Raw genomic sequence first — 24,669 nt, forward strand, 5'->3', positions numbered from 1 at the left:
AGGATTACAAATTTACATAAACCAAGCTTTATCCTGTACTCAACTATGGATTCTGCAGATGAGCGAACTGCAGTGTCTCTACAATTACATTGCTATAGAACTGACAAAAATCAGAATACCCAAGGTAACTGACCACTGATTTTCATATCATGAAGGGAGATGGGAAACAAAAGAAGGTATGATACAAATGAAAAAAACTTAGCTGCACTGAAAGCCTGATGAGTACATTTTCTGTATTATTAGATTTGAGTAGTCACAATTTTCAACTTGTTTGTATTTCTCGCAAATTTACAACTCTCCTGAGACACAGCTTTCTCTTTCTTACCTTAAAACCAGTCAGAGGCCAGAATTTTTCATAGTTGGTTGTCTAAAGCTAGGCAGCTAAATCGATATTTACACCTACATTTTCACAAGTGACTTGTGATTTTGGGAACTTCCATTTTGTGTATCCACTTTGAAAACATCTGATTTTGAGAAAGCATTGACCACCCACTCTCTGAAAGACCAGGTGGTGTCTCAAGGCTTAGCTATGGTTTTAGGTCAGGACAGTTTGAACAATTTCTGTTGAAATTGTTTTCCAATGGAATTTTTTTTTGGACAAAATGTGAGGGGAGGCAGCTGCATCATGGGAGATGTAGGCTGACCAGATGCCTAGCCTAGAGAAGAGACTGGGAGGAGGAGGGCACTCAAACTACAACTCCCATGAGGCACCATGGCAGCATTTCTGAACCAAAATATTCAATTTATTATTTTTTTTTACTTTTTTTAGGGAAAAAGCCCAGCTCTAATTTAGGTGCCTAACTTTAAACATGCAGGTTTGAAAATATTGGCCAATGTTTTATCATCTTGTAAGATCTTTGTAGCTCAAAATGTCTTGATTTCCACTACTGAAGTTATGCAGCTTGGCTAACGCTATTGCCATCTCCTTTTAATCTCAACACCAGGGGCTGGAACGTGCAGGCACTCCTCTTTAAACAGACTGGAAATAGATAGGACTCATGGCCACCCAACTATTATGCTATGACAATGTCAACTGCTGTTATAATTAAATAAGTAAGTAAGTGAATAATATCAATATCAGTTCATTAATATTGGCAAATGTGGAAAGCAGAAGATTCAGTCCATTTGCAGTTTGTTAGAAACTGTGTTTTGTAGCAATAGCTCAGTCTAATTCAGTAGGTACATGTGTCAAATTTGGTTGAAGATAATTAGGCATGCATTCAATTCTTGGTCAGATTTCTCTATTGGAAACTAGTACTCCCATTGTATTGCAGCATTCTTTTCCTAACCTGCTGTAGGCATTTCAAAAAGAATGATTAACACAAGATGCACCCTGCTTCTCATCTCCCATTACAAATTAATCTTTAAATTTTCTAAACTAATTGTTAAATTTCGGTTTAGCAGTTAGCACTGAACAACATTTACTGGCAGAATTAACTGTCTCACTCACTACAGGGCTGATATTTCAAGCTCAATTACATATTCATATGACTCAGATTGGTAGCTCACGTCTTCTTACAATAACCATAGTCAGAAGTGGGCTGAAACCAGAAAGTGAAATCCAAACACTTTCAAAATTCCTGGAGGAGTTGGCTTAGAATCCTTGGATTGGACTCCGCAGGTTGGGTTAGTCATTAGATCTAGAATTAGAAGGGGCCCATTTTCTGGTTATGTTTTGGATACGGCTACAATCTCACATGAACAGACTTCCCATCAGATTTCCTCTCAAAATGTCTTATGCAAATAGTCAAATTTTATAGATATCCACCATTTATGAACTATGTAACATAAACTGTAGGTAGCTGGAGTCTTCAATTGACCTGACTTGTTAGCAGGTGTTTGAACTTTGCTGGGAGATGCTAACTCTCTGTGGCAAGTGTAACAGTGTAATTCCAGCCTGGATGAGAAGATGTGGGATTGGCCTGTCTATGGTGTGTGGCTCAGAACTCCAAAGGGATGAACTCTAGGAACATCCAATCCTGGAAGAAGCTTAGGGTTAGAGTTTGTTAGATTGCCTTAATAAAATCAAATCCTGGGACGGTGGTGAGTTTTGACTCTACATCAGCAATTTGAGTAATTGATTTGGAGCCAACTGCTCAGCATAACCTGATTCACAGAATCATACAATTATACAAATTCACCCACAACTAACACACTTTGGAGACGTAAATAGTTAGGAACCTCATGGTTACACTAGAGTTGACATTAATGACACTAGTCAGATGCACAGTGTCTTCCTAATAGTAAAGCTCTCCAGTGCTGTTGCGTTGGAATGGATGCCGCTCAGTATAGAGGGCCCTGAGGCTCCTCTCACCCACCCACATAAATCCATCTATTTTACAACAAGGAAGTAGACAGAATGTGCCACAGAGTGTGTGGCATCAGTGTGAAAATGAACAAATCAGTTTAAACTAAGAATTGATCTGGAACTCTTCCAATAATAAAAAGTTATGGGAATTTAAGATTGAAACTGTCTGCATGAAGGCAGGATTGTCTGTCCTAATCCCTTTTTGGCTGTGCCTAAATCCTTTCTTGACCTTTGTGACTGTAGCTTTACAAGGCAGCATGGGGAGACATTTTCAAAGTCATAAATGGCAGGTAGGCACCTCACTCCCAGTGACTTTGAATGGCAGTTAAGTGCCCAACTGTCATTTGTGCCTTGAAAATCTCCTTACTGTGTTTTATATATCAGCAAGCACCATAGATATTTATGGGGATGTACAAACAACATGCTCTTGCCACCATATTATAAGTATAGTTAGGATAAGTGTTCTGTGATTTCTGTTTAAAAATATCTTTTGTGAAACATACAAGATATATTCACTCTACTGTATGCACTGGGTAAATAAGCATTGTGTGTATTACAGTGACTGATATAATCCTACCAAGTGGTGCTAGCAACTTATAATTAATTTGGCTAATCAAAGAATTATAGAATGCATTTGTAGATTCATAGATTTTAAGACCAGAAGAGACCTTTGTGATAATTTAGTATGATCTCCTGCATTACACAGGCCAAAGAACCTTACCCAATAACTGTGCACCAGGTCCATAACTTCTGCTTGCGCTCCAGCATATCTTTTAGAAAGACATCCAGTCTTACTTAGAGATGGCAAGGAATGCAGAATGTACCACATTCCTAGGCAGCTATTCCAATGGTTAATTACTCTCACTGTTAAAAACTTGTGCCATATTTTCGAGTCTGAATTTGTCTAGCTTCAGCTTCCAACTACTGGATCTCATTGTGCTTTTTTTTGGTAAGATTAAAGAGCTGTCTATACTATCAGAAATTCTTCCCTATGTAGGTACTTGTAGACTACGATCAAGTCACCTTTTAACTCTGTCTTCAATAAACTAAATAGCTTGACCTTTTCTCATTTTAATTAAGATGTATATAATCCCATCCTATAAAGTGGGCACCCATTACCTAAATTGAAATACACAATCTAAACACCAGTACAGTACAAAAGCCTGCATGTATCATGCATTGACAACACAACAAAAATAGTGAGGATACTAAGCTCAAAGATTTTCCAACCACTCAGTCCACTCTCTTTCCAAAAGCCTGTGGAGAAAACACATCCCACAGAATAAAATTCACAATGGTAAGTGTGTGTCAAGAGGCAACAATGAAGAAGTTGTATGGCATGCCATTGTATGGCATGCTGAGTGGACAAGTCAGAATTACTAAGCATATATTTCTCAGAAAATAAAACTGGACACCTAGCTTTTCCCTGTCTATTCTCATCCAAACGATGATTTAATTTTATATTGAGAAACAAAGTACCCCTTGATGTATTGTTTATTTCTTACATTGCAAGAGAGAGGTGTACAATAATGAAAACTATTTGCATGTTTGAAGAACTTTTAACCCACTAGGTCTTTTAGAGTTTAATTTGTAAAATAAATACAAGAAAGAAAGAAAGAAAGAAAGAAAGAAAGAAAGAAAGAAAGAAAGAAAGAAAGAAGTGTGGTGCAGTGAACCCCAAGTTAGACATGTGGGAATACTCTTGGGCTACCAGTTTTTGTGGATGGACAACATTTTAGTGACTAAAGTAGAAGCAGTGTCAGAACAGGCTTGGAGTCTTGGATGTCGAAGCACCAGTCAATGTACAACAGGTAAACATCGATTACAATATGGAACTCTAAGCAGGAAATGCCAGTGTCCTTGTGCTATTACTCTTGTTTTTTTCTGACTCTATGGTAGTCCTTGGCTTTCCAGGGCAACAACCTCACACCAAGTTTAAATGTGGTACCAAATTCAATGCAAGTCTTTTTAAAAAAATATTTAAACTAGCCAAACACCGCTAATACATGGAGAACTTGAGTTACATGTTTTCATTTGAGTTTTGGGGATGCCTTCTCTACCCTGGAGCCAGTGTCACTGGAATGAACCAGGAATCTAAGGCATATTGCAAAATGGAAGCAAAAATGACATGTTTGTAGAATGTTTCAGGGCGCAGCTAGAGCCTTGGTTGAGAGTCCTCCATAAGCAAGGGTAATTCTACATGGAGACTCACCTACAGCCTGATCCAAAACCCACTGAAGTGAATTGGAGTCTTTTCACTGACTTCTGTGAGCTGTGGATTAGGCCCTAAATCACTGGATGCTGCCATGCAAAACACAAGAGAAATCAATATCTGGATTCATTTAGCATCCCAGCACACAACTTACAAGCATAAAGACCTAGGAGGCAGCAAGTGGCTTAAAATCACTTCAAATCCGTTGCCATCTGGATATTGACATTCACTATTTACACAACATTCTTTACGAAGTTTTCCAGGAGAAAAAAACATATGTGGACCTTTGGTGTTTGTTTGGACACAATTAAAAGGGCACATGCTCATTTGGATGGCATGACTGGCCACTACAGCTCTGCAAGCATCTGGGTAATGAGACTCGGCCAGTGCAAGAGGCAAGATTGATGATGACGAGACTTGGATGTCTGACCCTCTTTTTGGCATGCACATAGCAAGTAACCTACCAATCCCATTATAACCAGCCACAAGGCATTTCTAGCAATCTGTGCTGGACAATAATTCATACTTTATAGAATCTGTAGAATTTCGATTTTGCTTTTAACAATAAATTCTGTTTTGATTAAGTGCTTCTCTTTTCAGCATTTGACACTGCCCTGAAAGGGATGGCCCAACACCACCAATACCACGGATAGGTTACAGTCAAAAATTAGGATGGGAAGAGCCACTGATCCACCTAGTCATCTAAAAACATAAGAACGGCCATACTGGGTGCGACCAATGTCCATCTAGACCAATTTCTAGAAACTCTGTGGCTACTTAGACAATTTTTTTCTTCCAGTCCAAAAAAAGCCCTGCCTACCATATATTTGTGGGAGCTTGAAAAGACTGAGGGAAATCTGAGATACAGCAGATTGGCTCTAAAAGTCAATGTCTACTGCACTGCATTATTTCTCTTAACTTGTCATTGGCTCAAGGTGGAGGCAGCTGATGGGGAAAATTTTCCTCAGTTTGAAGTGATAGGATAAATTATTCCAATGCACTCGTCTAGAAGTGTGTTAACTGTAGTATATTTTTCATGCACCTATCTGGGCACTTAACAATTGAGTCTTAACAGTCTGTCCCAAAACAGATCACCTAAACAAGCCTTCTTCAGCCCCTGAACTATCCCTAAGTATCTATAACATTCATTTAAATTAGGCAGTAGGGTCTAATATTTAGGACACTGAACTGTAAACCAGGTAATCCTGGGTTCTAACCCTAGCTCTAGCACCAACATATTGGAAACTCTTCAGGACAAGGACTGTGTCTCATGATGTGTTTGCATGATGCCGACCACATCTGATTTGGGGCCTCTAGGTACGACCATAATACAAATAATAAATAATAACCAACAATGGGTCAAAGTCAGGAAAATTTTTGATTAAGCCAGTAAACTTGTGGACTGAGAGAGATAGAAAGTTCCACTAAGTTTCAGGGAGCAGAGGAGTCATAAAGGGAAGCTATATCAGCAAGGACAGGTAGACAAAACCCTGTCAGGTAACTAATCCATTCACGTTAAGTGGGATGGACTATGCCCATATAATGTCTGAGGAAATACCGTCTAGTCTATTTAAAAGTCTGGCCATGCTGCTGCATGCTTGCAAAGGTCTCATATCGAAAACGATGGCAAGCTTCCTGATCTCATTTAATGCAATTGTTTCCCCTTTCTAATCAAATATTTTCATAGTGTAAAACTCACAAGAGCATCATAGGCTGTCTTACTATTTAGCAGACAGTACTGCCGCAGAGCCATGAAATATGGCCCTTCATTGTTAATATAATTTTGAAAAATAAAGTATGTTTATTACCTGTTATTTTCTGTTAATTGTTTTGTGTGGAGAAAAATAAAAGCTGCTGCCTTGAAGCATAAAAGAAATGACAATGTGCAGTCATAGTTGAGAGCATGAAAGTGTTCGGGCTATGAAAATTATGTAAATGATGCATTCCAGTAAAAGAACTTTCAAACCCTCAGGGTCTTTAAACAGCATTAATTCAAGAAGTTAGATACAAAATGTAACTTTTTCATGCTAATAATGATTTCATAAGGAAAAACTCGTTAGTAAAGGTGACAAATATGAAATTCTATTGAACATTTAAATTCAGGAAACTGAGTGTGTGCCCCTGGGAAATATTTACACAGCCAATGACTCTCTGATGTTATTAAGTAATTTATTTGAGAAAGTCTCCATTCATGAGTTTACATAAGAACAATATCAGGTTTACAAAGGCTTGTGTTGTCAGTATAGTAAATAACTAATTTACAGTGACTTTTGCTTAAGATTTTCATTAGGTTGTTCAATATTGTTTGATAATTTAATGTCAGTTTCATTAGATCATAGTTCTCCCTCCATGAATAGAGAAAATTAGAGCGAAAAATAAATTATGGTACTTAGAACGTTAACTAAACTTCAGAACTATATATGAGAAGTGAGAAAAATTAACCTGATTTTCATCTAAATTATAAATCAGCTTAGCTATATAATGCAGGGCACTAGCTTCAACATTGCAATTAAGCATCTGAAGTGGTAAGAGCCTGAATTTTATTGGCATGCACATTTTTCGCATGCCAGATCGTCCAATGACAATCCAAACACTGTGTATTGCTTACTCATTCTGGGTGGTTTGGTTATCTGCAGCATCATTTTATCAATTTATAGGCTTCTTTGCATTAGCATCAGCAGTGAGGCCTTTCATTAAATAAGCCTGGAATCTCAACTACCCTCACACTTCTAGAGAATTCGTCCTTGATCTTTATGATTATTAATTACAATGTGATCTAGAAACTGGAACCACTGGGCTAGGCACTGTAAAAACATATAACAAAAATATAGTCCCTGCCCATAATATATGGATATGACAGACAGAAGGAGCAGAACATCCTTTCAGTCTTGATGTTGACATATAGTTGGGGATGGATATGTGGAATCTTCAATAGCTACTGCTCATGTCATAATATCCTGGATATACTTAGGGAGAGCTTGCTTTCTTTATCCTATGTGACACCTTTCACCAGAACTAAATTCAATGACTAAGCCACTAACCTGCAACAGATAATGTTCCAAGATATACAGTGATCGGTGTGCGACACCCTTTGCTGCCCCATAAGTATAGTGTTGGCTTGCAGTGCAGACAGAAAAGGTGAGAGCAACAGGAAATGAACTGACTGCTATGAAAGGAGGACACATATAAGTACACAGCTAAAAAGATGCTCTTCATGGCGGCGGCTTGTGTGGACTGGAGGGAGGTGATGTGGATGTCAGGGAGTACAGAGAAAAGTAGGTTACACAAACGGAGATGATTAGGGCCTGGATGGGAGTTTCAGGTGCAAAAACACAGAAAGCAGCTGATCGTAGAGGTACTGTGCAGGAATAAGTGAAAGGATATAGACCTGACTTGGTTGGACGGGGAAAGGGAGGGAGGAGAGGCAGAGATCAACCCTGGTTATGGCCCTGAGTGACAAGGAGAATGGTGTATTGTCTTTGAAAGAGCACATGAAGAATGGGGGAAGGGAAATGGCTAGGAGGGAAGATAAAGAGCTCAGTTTTGTCCATGTTTGGTTTTAAGTTATAAGAGTGTATCATTTAGAACAAAATAAGATTAGTTCCTGTGCAATCAGCGAGGCCATCAAGAGAACTCTTGGCTTGCTGCTGCTGGTAGATGCCTGATGGGTGAGGAATTGGAATCAGGAAGAGAGAAACAAACACAGTAGAATGAGTTAGTATTTTGTTAATAGAACAAGCCACTCATTTAAAAGAATATTTGTTATTTCTGACAGAAGGCATGGGTGCAGATTTTCATATGAGGAAGTCATGTAAAAATCAATCGGAGGTTTCATTATGACGGAAGCAGAGGGACTGTGCTCATCTGTCTTGTGAGAGCGCGAATGCAGGACGCAATAAGAAGAATGTCCCACGGGGCAGGCCCTCAATGTCCGAATTCTAAATAATTCACATAGGATTCAAGTAATTGTTTTGAAAAAGATGCATTAAGAATATTCCCCATTAACAGCAATGTGTTGGTGACGCCTGTATTAGTCATGATAGTTGTGTAAAATAACTGGCTGTAAAAACAATAGGGGCCAAAGGTAATACATGGTTTATATTTCTTCCTGTCTGCCCCCCACCCGACCCACGTTGGGCAGTTTACTGACACAGACAGTATTCGTTGTTGTTCTACCATGACAGGTTGCAGGCCATCAGACCTTCAAGTCCCATCATTCCGATGACTTTCTCACACTGGATTTGGATACCAAGGTAACAGCAGCTCTAGAAATAACTATAAAGTAACACAGCCCTGCTGACCCCACCCAACTTCAATTCCAACTAGATTTTAAGCAGCTGCTAATCCCTGGAGCACAGAGAGAGTCAGAGACTGACTTCAATGGGAGCTGCTCAGTGCCCAGCCCTTTCGAAAGACAGGCTGTTGCTCTGAGTGCTGCGGAGGCCCCCATTGTGACTTAGGGTATGTCCAGGCTGCAATTGCAGGGTGTGATTGCAGATCTTGTAGACATGCCCAAGTGATGTTAATCTAGCCAGTTTGGGTCCTGGAGCAGTAAAGCCACGCACAATTACTCAGGTGGCTAGCGCATGCTGCCACAGATTCACTGCTCCAGGACCTGACTAAAGCTAGATTAAAGCTAGTTCTGGTATGTTTACTTGATCTGCAGTCACACCCTGTGGTTTGCAGTATGGATATATCCTTGGTCTGCCCTGGGGGCCTGTCAAATTTACAGCAGCCTCCCTGGGCTACCCTACAGCCTGCAGCTCTGCCTGGAATCTGCACAGTGCTTTGGCCAGCATGTCCCCTATGCCGGGGCTTGCAGAAGGGTCTTCAGCTGTCTCTTTAGTGCCTGCGGTGGGGGGAATCGACCCCTAGGAGGAACAGGGGCTTTTAGTGACCTTTTATGCAGCTTCAGCCCTTTTACCTGCCATACAGGGACTGGGGAGTGGGAATGAGGATCTCATCCTTGGGGCCTAACATTAGGCACCCGTTTGACTAGCAAACCTTAGGTGTAGCCTCTACTAGTGATTCTCAGACTGTGTCTGTTTAGCTCTCGTTGGTAGTCTCCAGAGAGCTGGTGAGTCAAATGGCACTGACTGTACCTCCTTGTCTCACCAGAGGTCTTAGGGATGTTGCAAAGAAGAGCCTCGGTGCCTGTAAACTCAGCTGGAAACATGGAGGAGGAGCCAGTTCGCATCCTTCTCCTAGTAGCACATAAGAAGAGAGGGAACAGGAATGATCCTCAAGGATGGGAGCTCATCAGTGAAACAGTGTAAAATACCTCAGTTACCACTTTTCTATGTAACCGTTTGCTGTAGTGGCTACAAATGACAAACAAAAGAGGAGGTGGTCCATGTGACTCTGAATGGGAGAGGACCATTGGACAAACTCTTTAGTTGAGAAGTCCTGGTCTGTATAGTATACTGAGAAGTTATTATACATTGTAGCATATCTGCACATACAACTCATCAATCACGTTTTCCTGTTAATCATATTTGCTACATTAGTGCCTGGGCACCAGCTACGATCCGGGCCCCATTGGTCTAGGTACTGTACAAACACTAGACATTCCCAGCCCTAGAAAGCTTGCAATGTAAATAGACAACAATGAACAATTGGATGACAGAAAATATCCCGTTAGTTCCATGATTTATGTTGGGGAGGTGGGGTGTGAGTTCGAGGAGATGTGCTGAACAGAACAACAAAGTAAAGGAGAGGGGACATTGAGGAGTGTAGGGAGAACTGTCCAGGATAGGAAGTAGAAGGGAATGCAGGGCTGGTAGGGCTGAGGTGAAGACACAGTGAAAGAGGAGATGGGAGGGTGTTGGAGCAAATAGTTATCAGCACGGGGAATAGAATGCCCAGTCAAAACTGTAGCAAATACTTCAACATCAGTGTGTATTGGTCCCTTCTTAAGCTACTTCTGCAGCTGCCCCTACCATCTTTTGCTGGCTCCTTCCTGTAATTTCTTTCCCAAAGGCGAAATGCAAGAAGAGAAGGGGGGTGCTGGTTAGGACCTAGTGCCCCAGAGGGTCTCCCTTGCACAATTCTGAGTGTCTGGGTGCTGGGGAGAAGGGTGGCCCTAGTTATCCCTCCACAGTGCAGCAGTTCCTGCTTAAGCTGCTGCTGCCTTCTTCAGTGACTGTTCACTTCATAGTGTTCTTGCAGAGTCTTTCACAGCAGTAAATGTTGCTGTTTGATATAAGATACGATGATATAATATACCATTAGAGGATGAGATCAAACTTTGACCTCTTAATAGTTTCAGAAAGTATTTCTCTACTGTTTGAATGCAGAATATCTTCAAGATTACCCAAGGAGAGTTATATATGATTTTCTAAGAAAGGATAAAGAAAACCTGCAAAAGCTTTAACAAAAGGAAATACATTAAAACAGACAATGGTACTGGTCTTATGTAAAATTCCTCCCTGCTCCAAACACAATGGAGATCCTGAACACAAGGCAAATTAACTGCATGTGAGCTGGCCTGACTCAACCACTAATTGCTTACCTTTTGGCTTTAAGCATAAGCAACTGTGGTTAGTGTCATGCTATTGTAACTCCCCTATAACAAGGGCTAAGCAGGTTCATTTAATTTTGTTTGACTTTTCTTCTGCACTCTTTTTCCCCTCTAGACATTGATATTGCTGCCCATTTGGTCCAAGCAGTTAGCTGAAATTCATGGCCTTACCAGGTTGTTTCCATTAGGTTGATAAATCAGTTATATAAGTCCAGTATAAAATTTGAGACAAGAGAATCAAGCCCTATCCCTTGCAATTCAGTTCTGTAGGATTCAACTAAAAAAACCAAACTATCTGGATAAAAAAAATTACCAAGCCTTTTACTGCAATTAGATACAGAATCTTGCTCGTCACTAGCAAATGTATTTGGACATAAGCTAAGATGGGAGTTACCTTACCCTGTCTTTTCATATGCTGTGCATTTATACCTCCTTACTGTATGTTCCACTCCATGCATCTGATGAAGTGCGTTTTAGCCCATGAAAGCTTATGCCCAAATAAATGTGTTAGTCTCTAAGGTGCCACAAGTACTCCTTGTTGTTTTTGCTCATTCAGACTAACACGGCTACCACTCTGAAACCTTGCTAGTCACTGTTTTCTGTTTTATATTTGTTATATTTCAGTGGCCACAAGCTTCTGAGAAGGCTTTCCCCTTTGTTCCATCTGACTCCAGTTGAGGTGTAAACCAAGAGGGAATCATAACCTTGCCAAGAGATGGACTTCATTGTGAATCAAAATTTCCCTCCCTTAAATCACTTTAACTCTTTTTAAGCATACATGACACAGGGGGAAACAGCCACACAAATGTCTTGAGGGTACAGAGCTGGGTAAATAATGTATCAAAATGTATTTATCAAACAAAGCAAACTAGGAAAAATGGAGAAAGGTGGGGAAAACAGATGTATCCCATGACTATAAAGTCACTGAATATTTAGTCAGTTGTTTAGAGGCAATGCCTGTTGAAAGAAATGTCCGTAGTTTCCCCCTTCCTGTGCTAATGTTAATAACTCATAATTAAGGTCCCAATCCTGAAATGAGGTCTGCTGGCACAGACCCTGTGCCCTTGCATAGGGCCTATGAAATCAATGGGGTTCCAGACAGGCTCAGGAGTCTATGCTTGCAGATGTGACTGCAAGACTGGGGTGTTAGGATATATTTGAACATGGCTGTCCAAAAAGCCATAGGCTGTTTAACACTTGTGCTTTTTAAAACAAATATCTATGTTAACTTTTGTCACTTGGGAATTTTTCATTGGAGGAGGTGGGGTGCAAGAAGGAGAGGGGAGAGCATGCAATTGAAAAACAGTCAAGCCAGTTCCAAATGGAAAGCTTGAAACCTTCCAGTGACTTCAGCAACACAAGAGACTAAAAGCTTAAGACACTTGTTTTTTCATGCAGTCATTAAGAAGGGAAGACATGGTTTGGGGAGAGGAGGGGGTTGGGGCGTTCTGCAGCTTGCATAACTGGTTAAAGATGTGTGATACTTCTCCCGTAGCAGACAAGGAAGCAAGGGAAAAGAGGAAAGCAGCTGTCTCCTGTCAGCATTGCTGTTGCGGAGATCCAGAATTAGCAGACACTGGGAAAGAATTTTATGTTATTTTGGAGTATTTGTTAGTGTCCCAAACCCAGCTTTAATTGCAAATTAAAGGAGATTTTCATTTTGATATTTTTAAGCCATAAATTCAGAACTTCCACTTTTCACCCCTGCATGCCCAAGTTTGTCATGTGTGTCATGGTGACAAACCATTAACAATAACAAAAATACATACAACTCGCAGGATAGTGGCTCTTAGGTTCCAACGGAAGAGGATTCTATCAAACTGAAGAGGCGATGTCCTTAGATACTTAATGTCCCAATTCAGCAAGGCACTTAAGCACATGCTTAACTGTATGCAGAAGAGCAATCTCACTGAATTCAGTGGGAGTATTCACATGCTTAAAGTTAAGCACGTAAGCACTTAATTGTTTTGCCAAACTGGGGGCTTATTTAAGTTCTTACTGTCTGAACAACACGCTGCATAATTGTTTCCATTTTGCAGATTTCTTAACAAAACTGTTTATTATTATTGTTTGTGTTTGGATAGGACCTAGAGGCCATAAACAAGATAAGGGCCTCAGAGTGAGGATTCTGTAGAAATGGAAAATAAAAAGTTCCAATCCCAAAGATTTTACAACCTAACACCGCAATCCTGCAAAGAGGACTGGGGCTTAATTTAAAACAGGATGAAGAGAGAAACGGTATTAAGAACATATGTAGATAAAGGACAGCTATGTAGGTAGCTAGATGGTTTCAAGTAAGCTGCTTTTTAAAAAATAACTGATACATAAATAATAAATAAATAAGACAAAGCCTATTTATATATCTTAGCATTAAGTATCTCCTCTATTTACCACATGTTCTTAATCTGTTCTATCTGTCATCTAACAAGGTATCTTCCATTATTATTTTTATCCAGTTTATTGCTTGGTTCCTTCTGTCCTTTCAAAATTAGCTTGTCAAATCAAAAATCACTTCTGGCTGTAGTTCATTACAAATAGATAGGAAGAATGCTTGTTTACTGAGAAATGTAATTGGATTAAAATATTGACAAGAAAGAAATCTGAACTGTAATGAATCTTTTTCTAAAGAAATACGAGCAAGCATGAAAACCAACAAAACCAAAACAAATTAAAAACCCTAATGAATGAAAATACTATAAATAGAATATGATAGTGGAAGGAATAATTTATCATCATCGCTTACCTAGTCCTTGTTTTTCAGTTGTTTTTCAGTTTTCAGCTGAATATCTAAGGAAAAAAGAAAAAGATTTATGTATTTACCAAATCGTGGTCAAGTAAACTATTGATATTAGCTGTAATTTATCTTCTGGGCTTTGAACCCCTGTACATTTTAATGAAGCTTTGTTACAGAAACAAAAAATATAGTCTAACTGCAGCTTTATAATACATTAGAGGAAGCAGATTTCATTTCAGCTATACAGTAATTACGTTGATAAAGTTCATGTGATCACAGAAAGACTATGCTTGGTTTTTATCTTTTTTAAGTGTATATTTGGGCATTTTGGGGTGTGTGTGTGTGTGTGTGCAGGAGCAAATATCAATATAGAGAATGTGTTCAAGCATTAGGGACTTTGTGTTGAATGGTTATCATGTAATTCTTTAGCTCATACCTTTTCCTGCTTCCCAGTAGTTAAAAATACACGAGCCTGCTGTGTTTCCGTATACTGACCAAAATAAATTAGTGGTATGTTCTTGACAATCTTTTTTTTTTTGTACTGAAAATTTAATAACTAAAATATGGAAAATAACTAGAAATGAAAACACAAGAAAAAAGCAATAACACAATATGAAAGAAATAAACAAATGCCAAAAAGAAAACATTAAAATACCACATTAACAAAGAGAATGCATAAGATGAATAACAAATAAAATATAAAAATTGGAAGCAAAATCAGATAATTTAGATCTATAATATAAATAGTAGAAAAAGGGATGACTTATGAAAACAGTGAATCTTAAAGCTAGATAAAGTTTGATTCTTATCTATTCGATTGGCTAACACCTTTAGATCTTTAAATCCGCAGACCTAACAAACAAAATTGTGAACAGAAATTAAAGATAATAAATAATGTTCCAACCCTAAGAGATACATTTTGTTGATTTATATTAACATAATTAGCACCTCATTTTATTTTGTAGAAAACCAGTCAAGTCATTCTTTCAGTTGAATAACAGCAGTGTTAGCAACTGAGGTCCCGTGTTGTAATTGGATTGCAAGATCAGGCCCTAAAGTAGTAAAAGTTTAGGTTTAAAAGGATTCACTCTCATCACGATATAAAACAGCTTGTTTAGAGAGTGTAGTTTATGCAGCTGGTATGTTCACATTTTGGTACACAAAGAATGAAAAACCCCCACTAACAAAAACATTAGTGTAGAGCAGAGATGAAAGTATAAAGCATTCGACTACACAAAGACAGGAATTAAATGCCAGATACATCCCTTACACGTACATATGCAAGTCAGTGGGAAGAAGTTTGTGCATGCCAGAGGCTCTAAGCAACTGTCAGGACCAAAATAAATAAATAAATAAATAATCCTTAGCTGTGTAGACCCAGCAAAGCATTTAAGCCCACGTGTAACTTTAAGCACACAGATGGTACCATTGAGTAAAAGACCTCACACTTGGTGAAAGTTATCCATGTGTTTAAGTGCTTTGCTGGATTGAGGCTTAAGGGAATTGAAAGATATTAAACAGAGCTGTGTTCCTGAATACAACTTTGACTACCTAAATACTCCAACATTTCAACCTTAAAGTTATAGAAACAAAAAATTGCAAGGGCCACCATTAGCATGACAAGGAACAAAGCATTAGGAGATGGTAGGTCTTGTTCTATTTGCTTTCTTAGCTGCTAGATGTGTAGTCCTATCAGCTCAAACAGCTACACTTTAAAATACCATAATATACTTAATCTATTATTTGTGTCCTATAACAGCTGCCGGGAGCTGTCACTGATCTGCTCTCCCTTAAGTGTTCAAAGTATCATGTCATGGGCTTAACTAGAGACTAACCAAAATTTACAACCATTACAGTGCCTAACCAAGGCTGCCCAGAGCTTAGTGCAGGCTACTGTGTGAGAAAACCACCAAGTTTCCCAGAAGAACTTAGACCTGCCTGTAAATACCCTTGTCTACACTGAAGCTAGACTGGTGCCTAATTTTCAGGAAAGGAGCATTACCCCTACTCAAGAATGGAGTCCCAGCTAACCGTGAGCCAACAGTTGGTTGGAAGGTTTACTGCTGTGATGTAGGACTTTAACAATATTCAAACAGGAGAAAAGGGAAAGATCTTTGGGCTCCTCCTATGGTCACTGTTGTCCAATCAATACCATATATTTATAATGGATTTCACCTTTTCTTTTCTCTTATTGTCTTAAATACAGTATAGAGATGTGTCCTTGCTATTCTCTTCTGTAACAACTAAAATTAACACTTGTAGCTGAGTCCAGATTGAGAACACTAGAGACTGAAGGCCTCCACAGAAGAGATGCCACGGAATCAGTAACAATACAGGCTTTCCCACACTGTCCCATTAATATACCCTAGACTTGTGTTCCTTCCAGAGCAGGTTTGAGAAGACAGTCCTGTTTCAATTCCCATTCAAACCCGTGGCTTCACAGACTGCCTTCAAGGCATTATTAAGGAGGAACCTCCAAAGACGCAGAGGTAAAATATGAACAAACACCCAAAGATTTGGATTTTCATCTGGCCTGAGGCCAAACTATTCAAACTTCAAGTTATAAAGAGAGATGGAAATCTAACAAGTTTTCTTGTGGGATTTCTAATACTCCCTGTTTCTTGTTGGGACAGAAATAGCTTGAGAATAGTGTATGATTATTATTTCTGATACTTCCATGTGCAGCCAGAATCAGGAAGTACAAGGAGGATTAAAAATTAAAAATATGTACTTTTTGAAAGCCTCTTCAAAAGCTTTTTCTGAGCCTCAACAAAAACAGTGAATATGTTAAGTTATCTTCAATATTTTCAGGGATTAATATTTTTTTTTAAAAATTGGTTTGAAATTCTCTTTATCTGGGTACATACTGTAATATATCTTGAAAAGCTTATAAAATATTTCTTGGAATCAGCTGAATCTGTGAGAAGGCTTTAAAGTGTGTTATTCCTTTTGATGTTTATAGTTCGATTTGTATCTAGGAGCCTGACCTTGCAACAAATTCAATCTTATCAAGTTCACACTATATCCATGTGTTTCTCGTTTACCACTGTAATTCAAGTTGGGACGAAAGTCCAGAGTAATCCACCCGTTTGTCCATGTCTGAATATTTTAGGTGAGAGACACCTGCCTGCTAGGAATAAAGACACCACTAGCTCATTTCACATATCAAGATGTGAGATGATAACCTACTTCTGCTGTGATGCCCACAGATCATCACCTGTCAAAGGCTGGCTGGCCCTTCGAGGCAAGGTGGACTGAGACTTGCCTATGACTTAGTAGATCTGCCTCTGCCCCACTGATGAGCTGGCAACATAAGGGCTAAATTGTGACCCCAACTGGGTGTAACGGGACTTAATTAAAAGACTGAACCTAGCTCTGGTGGTAGAGCAGGGAAAGCACTACTTAAATAGAGCTGGGATCTCAGTAAAGGAAAGAAGACCCTTGAGAGAGGAACTCGGGGAGTTCCCTTCTGGGAAGAGCCTGAGGAACTCAAGCTGTCACCCACAGGAATCAGGGGAGGTTCCTCTCTGGGGGAACCCTGAGATAGGGCCTAAAAGGAGCAGGGAGATTCTCAGATATAATTGTTGGAGTCCCTGGCAAATGGAAGCAGTGGGGCAATGATGTTCGGGAAGATACAGCTCAAGAGAATCTCTGCTTGGCCCAGGAAGCAGGGGTTTTCACTCATGCCCGAGAGATGCTGAAGAACTACACATTTCAACATTGTTTGTGAACTTTAAGTTTAATTATTCTGGAAGGGGAGTGAACTACTAGGTGAGATGGCCGGAGGGACAAGCCACAAGAGACCCAAAGAGGGAGTTGGGAGAAGATGCTGGCTGGACTGGCCTTTCCAGGGCCAAGGAAGTGGCTATTGGCTATAGGTGAAGTCTTCTGCAATATTGCATCCAGGCATGAGGAGGCACCCTCGAGGTGAGGATACTGCTTACACGACCTCTCTTATTTGTTGAGCAAGTGATAAGCCAAGATTACGATTTTCCAGCTTAAGTGGCTGTTCATTTTGTTATCCCGATTTCCCATTTGTCTGTTTCATTCAGTTGTTGCATCCTGTGCACCACCTAGATTGTGAACTTCTGGGGCAAGAGACATCCTCTTTGGAACCCTCCTTCAGGTAGTTGAAGGCTGCTATCAAATCCTCCCTCACTCTTCTGCAGACTAAATAACCCCAGTTCCCTCAGCCTCTCCAGGTAAATCATGGGCTCCAACCCCCTGATCATTTTTGTTGCCCTCCGCTGGACTCTTTCCAATTTGTCCACATCCTTTCTGTAGTGGGGGGACCAAAACTGGATGCAATACTCCAGATGTGGCCTCACCAGTGCCGAATAGAGGGGAATGATCACATCCCTCGATCCGCTGGCAATGCTCCTACTAATGCAGCCCAATATGCCTTTAGCCTTCTTGGCAACAAGGGCACACTGCTGACTCATATTCAGCTTCTCACCCACTGTAATCCCCAGGTCCTTTTCTGCAGAACTGCCACTTAGCCAGTTGGTCCCCAGCCTGTAGCTGTGCATAGGATTCTTCCATCCTAAGTGCAGGACTCTGCACTTGTCCTTGTTGAACCTCATCAGATTTCTTTTGGCCCAATAGTCCAATTTGTCTAGGTCACTCTGGACCCTATCCCTACCCTCCAGCATATCTACCTCTCCCCCCAGCTTAGTGTCATCTGCGAACTTGCTGAGGGTTGTTGGACTGGCCTCATCCAACATAGCACATTTGAAATACAGAGACATGGTCAATATTCCCAGCTTCAGATACAAAAATGATACATGCATACAAATTGGATAAACACATTCAGTAAATTATAACCTTTCCAATGATATTTTATAAGAGCCATCTTGCATAAAGTACATTTCAGTTATGTCATATCTATAACATAACCCTATTTCCATGAATAATATGGGGTGTAGCATCATAGTATAACTCCCCCATGTGGACATTATTTAGCAATAAACGTGACTTTATTTTGGATTAATTAAAGTCACTCTATTCCCGAATAGAATGTCCACAGGAGGGAATTATATCAGAATAGCTATAGCAAAAGTTATTCTGCTATAGCTATGCTGGCCAATTTCCCCAAGCAGACAAGTCCTTAGTGTCAGCTAATCTAGGCTGGTATGCGTTTCCATCTTCTTCAATAAAATATGTTTCTCAAATTACACAGCCCACAGCTGAGTAGAATCAGCTTGGATTTTTAGACTGTATTCAAAGCAACTCCATAACGCTAATAAATCAGGGCACTTAAAGGTTAAGCAACTTGGGTTATGGTGATACAGTCCTTTATACTTTGCTTAGCTAATTACATTCAGTTAATTAACAATTTCAATAGTAACCTACCTTGCACGAAAAATGAAATCTACTGTGCTGTACTGCATTCTGATGTAAATGGCTCTCATTGCACTGTAAATAGCATATACACACTATACTCAATGTTAACAGCATGTAGATAGGTTTCAGAGTAGCAGCATGTAGATATTTTGTTAAAAGCTCCGTTTGTTAGACACAAGCTGCAGCAGCTTGTTCTGTGCTTATGCGCGGTTTCAAATACATGAGCTCTGCAAGGTTTTAGAAAGATTATGATGGCTTTATTATTAATTTAAAACCTATGCATTTATTTATAATATGTATTAACACCCAGATACCAAGGTGAGGGACAGCTTAGAAATGCATAGAGACATTTCATATTCAAGACATATGCACTGGAGTCACAGGATTGTATTGTTTTGCCCATAACCAGAAGTCTGGAGAGCAAAATCTCATTAAGATCAGTGTGTAGAAGTAGGTTTACAAGCCATGCATATCCATGAATAGATTAATTTAAATGTCTGAAAAAATAGATAGCTGTTCAAATAACTAGCTGACAGTCCTCGGATTTAGAAAGTCAAGCTAAGATGCACTGAAAACTTATGATGTTCAGAAATAAATCTAGCTGGAAAGTGGTGCTGTAGGAAAATGAATCTGGACTCTGGAAAAGCTGCTCCCCCCACCCTCTTTTCCTCCCTGATCTTCCCATGACTCTGTAACATGCACTTATCCCTGGCATTCTGGTGGATTTGGATCTAATGCGCTCTCACACTGCACCTTTGAAAATCTGATTTGCATAAACCAATGCTTGCATAAGGTGTTTAAAAGATTTGTCAATAAGAAGAATATTGCAGCTGGAGGAATGTTCAAAAGGCTTAGATTCATACAACATATCCCATAAAATCAGGCTTACATGGTAGTTATACTATGGTGAATTTGTCCAGTATTGACTTATAATGGTGACCAGTGGGTACCTCTGTAGATTCAGGTTTCTTACTGTTTCTAAGTTTTGGAGTTCTAAGTTTCTACCACATGCCATTTCAGATCACTGTAGTCTGAAACTTGGTACCAGGCTGCTCTGACATTACCATTTTCAGACTTAGGGAGAAGCAAAAAATACAATAAAACGCACCATGTTTGATGGTTTCTTAATACATTTTTGCTGAAACAGATGCAATTCTGTTTGTGAATTTTGTTCATATTTTGTTCATATCCTGGAACACTAGAAATTGCCATACTAAATGAGATCAATGTACCACTAACCATCTGAATATAGTGATTAGGCACTGAACTGCAAGTCAGAGGACCTAGATTCTATTCCAGACCCTGCCACCAACCTGCTATTTGACCTTGAGTGGGTCACATTATCTCTAGGCTCCCTCCCACTCTCTACTTAGATAGTAAGCTCCTCAAGGCCAGAAGTGTTTCTTGACGTATTTATGTACAGGCCTAGCGCTTCCCCCATCTTGGTTGAGGCCTTCAGGTGCTACTGTAGTACAAATAAATAGTGTCCCATTACACACAATTACGAAATCACCTAATAAAGGACATTTCATCCTATCCCCCGGCAGTTAGTAGCTGTCCTGTGTCCTATACAGGATGAAACTTAACCCAGACACTTCACTGAAAGCAGCATCGGTGCGAGGGTCCACCCATGTGGCTGTTAGTTCAGGATCAAGGCCGTGATAGGGAAGCTGAGCTATTGCTCTGACTGTACCATGCATTCAAAATATGCTTGGAGTTTTTGCATAGAGTCAGTCTCTACTATCACTTTAATGTTCTAGCCTGGGAGAATATATAGATAGGCTGCAGAAGTACTGAAGATCCAAACACACAGTAAATTACACCTACTTTTCATTAAATGTGCCATGTAGGAACTTAGGCCTGGGCTTTGAAATGTGAAGTTATTATATTCCATTTTTTACAAAAAAATTACTGTGACTTCACTCTGTCAGTAGGTTTCCCATTGTGTTTATATGGGATCTGTAGATTTCCATGAATTGTAACCCCAATCTCTGCAGCCCTGCATGATTAAAAGCTTTACATTCCCTCAAAGCAACACAATTAGAGCAGGATTGAGTAGCACCTCACCGGTGTCATTTGCCAGCATTGTTATTTTCCTAGGTAATATTTGATTTACAGGGAAAAAAACCCTTTTAAGTCACACAGTAAATCCTGCAATGTATCCCCAAGTATAAAATCCTCAAATTGCCTTCATTTGTCAAATTCAAAAACCCTACCTGAGACTATTCAGTGGCAGAGTAGGAATCTAATGATGGCAGTGGGCAGGAGAGAGGCTAGATTAACTCAGTATGTTTATACCTCTGACTCCCACGCATCTCCCCACTGCTCTCTTCAATTCAATGGCTTGACCATTGCAATCTTGCAATCTGCTTAAGCTTCAGCCTATGGCATAGCTGGCTCCAAATTCCAATCCCTGCAATTTTATTGAAGCCTTTCTGGCACACTGGTCATTTGAATTGATTTTAAATTCTAGATCATAAGTGAAAATGGAAAAACATCGAGCGCCAACTCTAACCCGGCTTTCACCCTGAGCTATTTTCCATCCGAACCATCCTGCCTTTCCCCACCATGCAGACACAGTAGCTGCACCCACGCTGTCACTGCTGCACATAGATAAGAATACAAGCATGCACAGTGAGGAAAGAGATTCAAACATACACAGTCTGGATTGGAGCTATTTGAATATTTCGTTGTGGAAAACTGATTATACAGATTTAAATCACCTTTTTTTGGTCACTGATCCCATCCATTGATGTTTACTGGAGTTGCCTAAATATATGTGAATGAGCCCAGGTTTTCATTCATGTCCACTGAATAAGCATGATGTCTGTGTCACATTGTTGTACCTGTGACCCAAAGACCGCTTCATACCAACTGGCCTGGGGCACAAAGGGGGTGCTTAGCAGTTACAGGGATCTCCTGGATCTGGTATGTACCTTCTAGTTTAACAAAGACTGTCATGTGAGGTCCTAAATAAAAGCTGCTGTCACACTGGTCATCAATATCATTGCAAAATGCATAATGGATGTTGTGTAAGGAGTTATGAATATTAACATTCTTAAGGTGTATGTCTAGGGACTGGTCACCAGGAAAAGTGAAAACACAGGTTTTCTTTCTTTCAGGTCAGAAATGTTTATCTAGCTGTCTGTTTACATGTTTCTGGAAGTGTTGCTGTAGCTGTGTTGGTCCCAGGATATTAGAGAGACAAGCTGGCTGAGGTAATACCGTTTATTGGACCAATTTCTGTTGGTGAAAGAGACCAGCTTTTGAGCTACACAGAGCTCTTCTTCAGGTCTGGAAAAGATACTCAGAGTTATCACAACTAAATACAGTAACTCCTTGCTTAACGTTGTAGTTACGTTCCTGAAAAATGCGACTTTAAGCAAAACGATGTTAAGTGAATCCAATTTTCCCATAAGAATTAGTGTAAATGGGGGGGTTAGGTTCCAAATTTTTTTTCACCAGACAAAAGACTATAATATATATATATATATACATACATATATACATACACACACAGAGAGAGTATAAGTTTTGAACAAACAATTTGAACAAACTGGTACAGAGCGATGATGATTGTGAAGCTTGGTTGAGGTGGTGAAGTCAGAGGGTGGGTATTTCCCAGGGAATGCCTTACTGCTGAATGATGAACTAGCAATTGGCTGGGCCCTCAAGGGTTAACTAGTTGTTAATGTAGCCTCACACTCTACAAGGCGGCACAAATGGAGGGAGGGGAGACAGCATGGCAGAGAGAGACAGAGGCACACGGCAGAGAGAGACAGAGACACACACCCTGTGTGTGAGAGAGAGATGCGCATTGCTCCTTTAAGTATGCTGACCCCACTCTTAAGTACAAACTGCCTTTTTAAGTTAATCAGCAAGCTGAGATGCAGCTGCTGCCAGGAAGCTCCCTCTGCCCTGAGCCCTTTTGTGTGTCCCCCCGCTCTATGGAAGATGGGGTAAGCAGGGTGCAGGAGCAAGGGGGAGGGGGACACCCTGACATTAGCCTCCCTTCTCCCCTCCCCCCCTCCCCCGGCACACAAAGCAGGAGGCTCTGGAGAGCAGCTGCAAGGCAGAGGGCAGGAGCAGCAGATGGCAAGATGGCAGTGGGGGGAGGGACAGCTGAACTGCCGGCCATTGATAGCCTGCTGGGCAACTGCCACACAGGGAACTTAGCGGAAGAGGGAGCTGATAGCTGGGGCTGCCGGTCCATCCTGGTTCCAAGCCCCCACCAGCAGCTGGGGCTGCTCTTCCTGCAAGCAGTGGACAAAGCAAGTGGCTGCCAAACGACGTTATAAGGGAGCATTGCACAACTTTAAACGAGCAAGTTCCCTAATTGATCAGCAACGTAACAACGAAACAACGTTAACCGGAACGACTTTAAGTGAGGAGTTACTGTACAAGGTGTGTGACTGGGTGGACTAGGCCCTGAGGCCCCCTGCTGGAGGCCTTACAGCCCTGCCACACCCCACCTCTGAAAAGGGCAGCAGAGAGGTCCTCTAAGCTGCCAAGAGCGGCTGTGTGGGAAGCAACCAATCAGGGCCCAGCAGGCTAGTATAAGAAGAGCTGCAGGGGCAGCTTGAGCTCAGTTCCTTGCTAGAGCTGGAGGAGTGTGGATGGTTGAGGGAGCTGCAGGACCTTGGACAAGGTAGTGCTGCCAGAGAGTGCTGGGGAGAACGAGAAGGAGCCCTGACCTGGTCACGGGGAAGTGGCCCAGGGAATTAGAGCAGCAGCACGACTTAGATAAAGGGACACAGTGGACAGCTGCGATCTACAGGGTCCCTGAGCTGTAATCCAGAGTAGACAGTGGTCCCAGGTCCTCCCAATCTCCCTTAATCACTGGGGGAAGTGGCGTGGACATTGAGGCACCCCAGGGGGGGACCAAACTGCAGCAGCCCACCTGGAGAGCTGCGGCCGGAAAGGCCCTAAGAGGACAAAGACTTTGTCACCAGGCAGGGAGCTGTGGGGCACTGTTTTATCCTGGAGCAAGGATAACTGGGAGGGGATGGGGGGGACGGGGAGACATTAGAGAGGGCACTGAGAAAGTCCCTTGTTGGATTTGTACCCTGGAAGGGGTTTTGCTCTGCTTTTATCACAGAGCGTGTGACTTGGCCGGAGGGCTGAGTCACCGAAGGCCCACCACAAAGAGAGAGAGAGAGAGAGAGTGTGTGCAGGCATGTGCACTCGGCCAGAGGGCACTCATGAGAGGTGAGTGCGACCCTGTTACAAGGTGGAACAGATTGCTTTGCTTAAGTAGTTACATTCTAAGAGACCATTGAAGCTGAATGGTTACCATCTATGCAGTCACAGGACAAAAAGGCAGGGGTTAGTGGGTTACAGATTGTTGCGATAAGCCATAAATCCAGTATCTTTATTAAGACTATGATTGTTCCTGTCCAGCAAAGTTATGAATGTAAGCTCCCAGGACTGTCTTTTGGAAGCGTTGTGCAGGTTTCCTTTGAGGACAAGGACTCGAGAGGTCAGAAATGGAAATCGTTTGCATATCTGTTTACATGTAAGTTAAATATTGTATGGTTCACAGTGGACCTCTA

At 40.8% G+C, this 24,669-nt stretch overlaps 1 long non-coding RNA gene across 1 annotated transcript in view; it reads right to left on the bottom strand.

Annotated features, from left to right (window-relative positions):
• The window catches only part of LOC119565081, a 313,090-nt gene that overhangs the window by 155,557 nt on the left and 132,864 nt on the right, over positions 1 to 24,669 (bottom strand). The window contains exon 2 of the long non-coding RNA XR_005223810.2: positions 13,784 to 13,827. This is a non-coding gene — a long non-coding RNA (uncharacterized LOC119565081). The remainder of the gene's footprint in view (positions 1 to 13,783; positions 13,828 to 24,669) is intronic.

This window comes from Chelonia mydas, chromosome 1 (assembly GCF_015237465.2).
Source record: "Chelonia mydas isolate rCheMyd1 chromosome 1, rCheMyd1.pri.v2, whole genome shotgun sequence".
Classification (NCBI taxonomy): domain Eukaryota; kingdom Metazoa; phylum Chordata; order Testudines; family Cheloniidae; genus Chelonia; species Chelonia mydas.